The following is a 6,784-nucleotide window of genomic DNA, read 5'->3' as shown; positions in this document are numbered from 1 at the left end:
GTTTAAATGATTTACTGCGGTCTTTTGTTATGTCCTGGACTCTCTCTTTAGCTTCAGTTCCATACTTTTTAAGGATTTGCAAAGCATGTCTCAAGAAGTAGTTGACAAACTCATGGAAAGAGATGCCGAGAAGGTGGTAAGTCACTAAGGAAGGTTTTGAGGAGACTCTGGAAGGTTGCCCTGCCATGGTGACAAGGAAGGGAAGAGGATGATAGGATAAGTTGTAGAGAACCTCAAAGGAGTAAGGACTGTGGATCCACTGTGGCTGAACAATTGTCTAGAAACCACGGTGTTGGCCAATGACCGTGCTGGATCTCCTTTTTTGACCCATGAGGCTAGAAGATCAGAAAGACATGCTGCCAGTGGAGACAGTGAGGCTTTATCGTGATTTCTGGAAGGAAACCATGTTTGTGGTTATAAAAAAAAAACTGAGAAAATTTCGGTGATGTGAAAGAGCTTTCCAGCACTAAAATACATGGTTTACAAGAGGCTGAGGAAAGTGTATTGGGAGGGAGGAGTGTATGTAGGTATGTAGTTCCTGCAGAGAGGTAAGTTAAAAATAGATAAAGATGGAAATATTAAGCTCTAGAACTGACTTGAAGGTATGGTGGGGTGAGGGAGCAACAATTAGGAGATAGTCTGGTGGGTTTTGTATTTAATGGCAGAAATCAGAAGTTCTGTAATTGAAAGGAGGCATAGAACTAACCAGCTCCCTGGTTCAAATTCGTATTTTGGCTGCAAAAAAATTACAGTGCTGAGTGCTATACTTTGATTACAGACAAAACATTTTTCTGAGGCAGGGAGTAGAAGGAGAAGGGTGTGTGAGAAGCAAAATAATAGAAAGGAATTTAACCGAAGCTTAAAAAGACTTTTCAATTTGTAGGAATTAACACAGCTAAAGAACACTCATACAGGAGTTTAACTGATGAAACAATTCACCCAGATTTTAACTAAAAACTAATAACAAATACAAGTAAAATTTGATTTTTTTTCCCTCTGTAATCCCTATATCTTATCTGTTTAGATCTTAGGTAAATTTCTCTCCTGAATTTTGAACCAATTGCAGGAGAATTAAAAACCACCCTCTTGGAGTTTCTTCTCTTGGTAATGCCATTAATGGGGTGCCCCAGTGACTCACCATTTTACATTCTCATCTTTCATTTATATTAAAAGAAAATTGACCTTCGTTTCCTGGAAGAAGGCTGAGTTGCCAAAAACCATGAGCTAAACACAGAATTTATTTTCTACCATCAGGAAGCAAGTGCGCAGCTCTGGTTATTAGCTGGACCTCGGACAACTGCTCCCTTACCCTTAGTGCTAACTTTGCTGGTGGCGGTGGAACTGCCCCTAGGGCTGCCGTAGGGTCAGCCCACTGATGGCCTGTCTTTTTCTCCCAGGTGTTATTGATGGAGAATAATCCTCAACTCTCTGTGATTAAAGAGCCAGAGCTGAGTTCCCTGCATTTTCCCACTTCATTTCTGGAACCCCCATAAACTGTGTTGGAATAAATCCCACACTAATCATTGAAAAAGGGGGAACTCTTTTGAATACATTTTTTTTCTTTTGCCTCAACAAAAGAATATAAATGTATTTTTAAAAAGGTTCTTTAGAAATGCTGTAGGTTGCACAATGCAGAACATTCTTTTCTTATTCTTTCTTGGTGTAACTTTTCCCCGTGTACACGTTATTGTTATTGACAGCAGTTCTAAAGCCTTTAAAATAAAAGGAAATTAAACAGTGAATCAATAAAGATTAGCTATTTACTGTAGATTACTAGCTTATCATTCCCATAATTACAATAATGGTTGCTGATGGAAATTCTATTTATGTGAATCATTTAATACATGTTATTTACTATTATTAATGTTACCATTATTATCTTCTTACCCTTCAGTTCACAAGATGTATCTTCTCACTGAATTTTAATTTCAGTATCTTGCTATTATACTGTACATAATCCTATCAAAGACTGTCCTTCATGCAACATTTTCAGTGATATATTATCATAGAGACCGTTAATGAATGAGCTTCATATTTCACTAATACTGTTTCAGATACTATTTTTATTAATTTCTCAGGCTGTAATTCTTCGTACACTACCTGTGCCTGCCTTACATTAAAGTTGTGTTTTCAATTTTTACACAGAGATTTCAAAGGAAAGCATTAACTTTGTGTCTTTAAAAACACATTTTACTTCACAGATTCTCAATGATTACATTATCATAATGCCCATGCTTTGTTCTCTTATACTTGTAACAAGTTAATTTTCACAATTTTCCTTTACTTTGGATTCCAATTTTATGTTAACAATCAAAATTAAAACAGTAACACTATGATCTTTCCAACATGCAACTGAGATAAGAAATATCTTGAAAAACAAACCGATTGCACTTTGTCCTTTGACTAAGATCCAGACACTATAGTCAAATAAAGAAAATAATTATGTCGACTTCTGTACATACTATCTCTAAGCATTATTACTTGAAAGTAAATATAGTCATCATACAGAAGGTAGTGTGCTCTTTGGAAATAATTTATTTCATTGAAATGCCTCATTTATTTTATTTTAAAAGCATTAAGAAAGTGAGCAACAAGAAAGCTGTTTGTTTAGCTTTGGTATAATCTGTATTTTCATTGCCATATGGTTCAGATTGTTGCTACACAAAATAATTCTTGGTGAAATTTTTGTTATTTTTGCTTTTTCCCTCACTCTGTGAATTTTATAAAATAATATGGATTTCTTTACATTTGTTCCCACAGAAAAGGTCAAACAGACAAAATGCAGATTAAATAAGCTTACACTGTAGCTAACATTCCTTTGTAACTACATTAAAACATTCTGACAGTATAAAATTAGTGGCCGATATTAAAATGTCCTTAAAACTATACTATGTAGAGAACATGTAAATAAGCTTAGATTCCTTTGAAGGAAGATTAAATATACATGTGATATCCTGTAGCTTAGATTAATAGCTAAAGAAAGGTGTATTATTATGGTAATATAAATTTATAATATATTTAGCATATAGTTGTAGCATTCTGCATAAACAAAACACATTCCTACTATTAGTTTGTATTGATAGGACTCATTAATCTCTTCAGTGAATCTATTTGTTTTTCCATACATCTCCAAATGAATATACACGTTCAAAATACATATGTACTAGGCTAGCTCGACTAGCAGCAGTTAGGAAGAATAAGAACTAGAGAGGAAAGAAAGAGAGAGAAGGAAAGGCAATATTTTATTAAAGCAAAACACTGCAAAATAAACACTTAAGACAATGTTTTCTCCAAGAGCATGGTGATTTTGATGTTGTGCTGGTAGGTTTAGAAATATTTGATATCTTCACTTCTACAATTACGGTGGCTCCAGGAAAAAAAACAGCTGTCACTTAGTGAGTGCTTATTAAATTCCAGCTATTGTTCTGAGTATTTTAGAGGTATTACTAGCTCATTTAATCTTCAAAATAACCTTAGAAGTTAAGTACTATTATTACTTTGCAAAAGGTCACACCACTATGATATGTGGGAGTTTGAATGGCTATAGTTTGACCCCAGAATCAAACTGAACCATAATACTAAACTGATCTCTTCACATGTATTATGGCCTATGACCTATCGAGGCAAACTCTTAAAAGGTCTGTCTTTCTATGTAGCTCCTCTTTGTGTCAATGGCAGAAATGTAAACAAAACAAAACAAACAACAACAACAAAAAACACACACATACAACGACAACAAACTCAAACCATGCAAGTAGTTTGATGAGTCCTTACAGTATGAATTCAGATTTGAGGTGTTTGAAGCTCCATTTATAAGAAAATTCTGATGCCTTTCCAGAAAATTTGTGATTTGATTGCGCTTTTTTACCTTTTGCAAACTTTTTGGAAGTCTTGTATAAACTATTATTTTTCTAAAGAGTAAAAACAAATTCAGTAATGTACTACAAAGTTACAGAATAACTTCTAGCAATATCAAACATAAGATTGTTAAATTACTAAAGAGCATAAATGTCTCCTCATCCTTTGCAAATTGTTGTTGTTAGGTGCTGTCGAGTTGGTTCCGACTCATAGCGACCCTATGTACAGCAGAAGAAAGCACTACCCAGTTCTGTGCCATCCTCACAATCGTTGTTATGCTTGAGCCCATTGTTGTAGCCACTGTGTCAATCCATCTCATTGAGAGTCTTCCTCTTTTTTGCCGATCCTCTACTTTACCAAGCATGATGTCCTTCTTCAGAGACTGAGCTCTCCTGATAACATGTCCAAAGTATATGAGACATAGTCTTGCCATCCTTGCTTCTAAGGAGCACTCTGGTTGTACTTCTGCCAAGACAGATTCATTCATTCTTTTGGCAGTCCATGATATATTCAATATTCTTCGCCAACACCGCAATTCAAAGGAATCGGTTCTATTTCAGTCTTTCTTAGTCATTGTCCAGCTTTCACATGCATATGAGGCCATTAAAAACACCATGGCTTGGGTCAGATGCACCTTAGTTTTCAAGGGGACATCTATGCTTTTTAACACTTTAAAGAGATCTTTTGTCACAGATTTGCTCAATACAATGCATCTTTTGATTTCTTGATTGCTGCTTCCATGGGTGTTGATGGTGGATCTAAGTAGTCTGGAAGCTCGTCTGAAACCTGTCCACCATGGCTGACCCTGCTGGTATTTGAATACTGGTGGCATAGCTTCCAGCATCACAACAACATACAAGCCCCCACAGTACAAACTAATACACTCATGGGGATTCGCAAATACTGTTTGGAAAAATATGTTAAAATTTTCTCTATTAATCATAAAACCCAAGTCATTACCATTGAGTCGATTCCAACTCATAATGACCCTGTAGGACAGAGTAGAGCTGGCCTATGTTTCCAAGGCTGTGATCTTTATGGAAGCTGACTGCCACATTTTTCTCCCGTTGAGCGGCTGGTGAGTTCAAGCAGCGAACCTTTAGGTTAGCAGTCTAGCGCTTAACCACTGTGCCACCAGGGCTCCTTTTACTGATCATAGCTACCTCATAACTAGGGTAGATTTACATTTTGTGTTAATCGTCAGTGATAAATAATGGTTCATATATTACAGTTTCCTGTGACATCTTGTGTTTCAATACTCATTACAGAGTAGGCAATCATGGCATGTTTGTTGAATAAATCAGTGAGAATAATAATGGTAATGGAACAATGAAATTGACATATGGAAAAATATTTGCTCTTTCAATTTTAACATATTTTATTGTTATAGCTTGCATTGTGTGCCCCAAAAAGGTATGTGAAGCCTTAACTCTTGGTATCTGTGAATGTGACCTTGTTTGGAAATACCAGCTTTGCAGGCGTAATTAGTTACATTAACATGAAGTCATCCTGGAGTTGGGTAAACTCTAATCCAGTATGGCTGGTGTCCTTATAAAAGGAGCAGAAGAGTGAAGACAAAGGGCAAAGATTGTAGTTGTGCAGTCACAAGCCAGGGAATGCCTTTTAGATAACAAGGAAAACACCAAAGGTAGCAACATAGACATCAGGTAAGATGCCCAATGTTTTCCAAAGCAAAGTGGGTATGAATTTTGTGAGGGAAATAATATTCAATTTATGTTTTTCTAAATTCCATAATTAATTTTCCTACTTGAAGTATAAATAAATAAATACACAAATGCATAGATGGATAGATAAAATAGAATTAAATATTAATCATAAACATGAAAAAGTTATATTGTTGGATTCCGCTGGATCAAGCAATAGAGCTATCAAAATTTCCTTTGCCATGTATATTACAATATATTACATATATGTCTATATCATACCATATGCATAATATATTACATATTTAATTATTTGATGATCATTTTATAAAAATTCAAGTTAAAACAAACTTGACTGACCCAGAAAAAGCCATTTGTTATAATAATATATTCTAAAAACTGAACCATTGACAACAATTTCTCATATAAAATACCCACCATAATACCGTTATTTTTTACAGCTTACTCGTGTGCATTTGGAGTGCTTTCTAATGGGTTGTTTTGCTTAAGAAATCAGAAAGGCAGCTTTAGGCTAACTAGAGGTTATGTGTTCACAATAAATCTAGACATGAAAATCAATAGAAACATTTAAACCTGTGATGTTGGAGAAGTGCCTCTCAAAAAAGATCAAATGCTAAGAATTGAATCTCACGTTCACTATTGCACATTATCACTGCAAGTGAAGGCTTGTTGACACTATTCTGTTTCTATGTCAGGGCAGCTGCAATACAATCGAAAAACATGACACTGTTTAAAGGATCTTCAGGCTTGTTAGGGAGGTCTCGATGATTGTGGGAGGCATGCCAGCACTCCAGGGACAGGCTTCCTGATTCACTGAGAGCACTGACACTGTGAGTCCTTGAACCCACTGCCCAGGCTGCGGGGACCAGCAGGAAAGAAGGTGAAGTGACAGGAAGATGCACTTTTCATGTTAGGTAAGGAAGCGAAGCAGCCAAACAGAATGAGTGGAGTGGGAATATACAGATATGATCAATGAAAAATAAGAGAGAAACCCATGGACTTCTAAGACAGATGAATGCGTGTTTTGCAAAGAAAGCTCCCTCATTCCCTGATCCTCTCAGACATCTCTTGTCCTGTGATAACACTTCATATGTAGTATTTCAAAGTCCTGCTTTCACCTGAATTGCCCCCTCGGTTTCTACAAATTCATTTTGCTTTGATGCTTCCGTTTCCTTTCAGTGAATTTTTCTCTTGGTTCTCCAAACATTTTATATTTATTTTCAGTTTCATGGATCTTATAA

Source organism: Trichechus manatus, unplaced genomic scaffold (assembly GCF_000243295.1).
Source record: "Trichechus manatus latirostris isolate Lorelei unplaced genomic scaffold, TriManLat1.0 scaffold00096, whole genome shotgun sequence".
NCBI classification, from domain to species: Eukaryota; Metazoa; Chordata; class Mammalia; order Sirenia; family Trichechidae; genus Trichechus; species Trichechus manatus.
Note: the sequence above shows the minus strand (reverse complement) of the source record.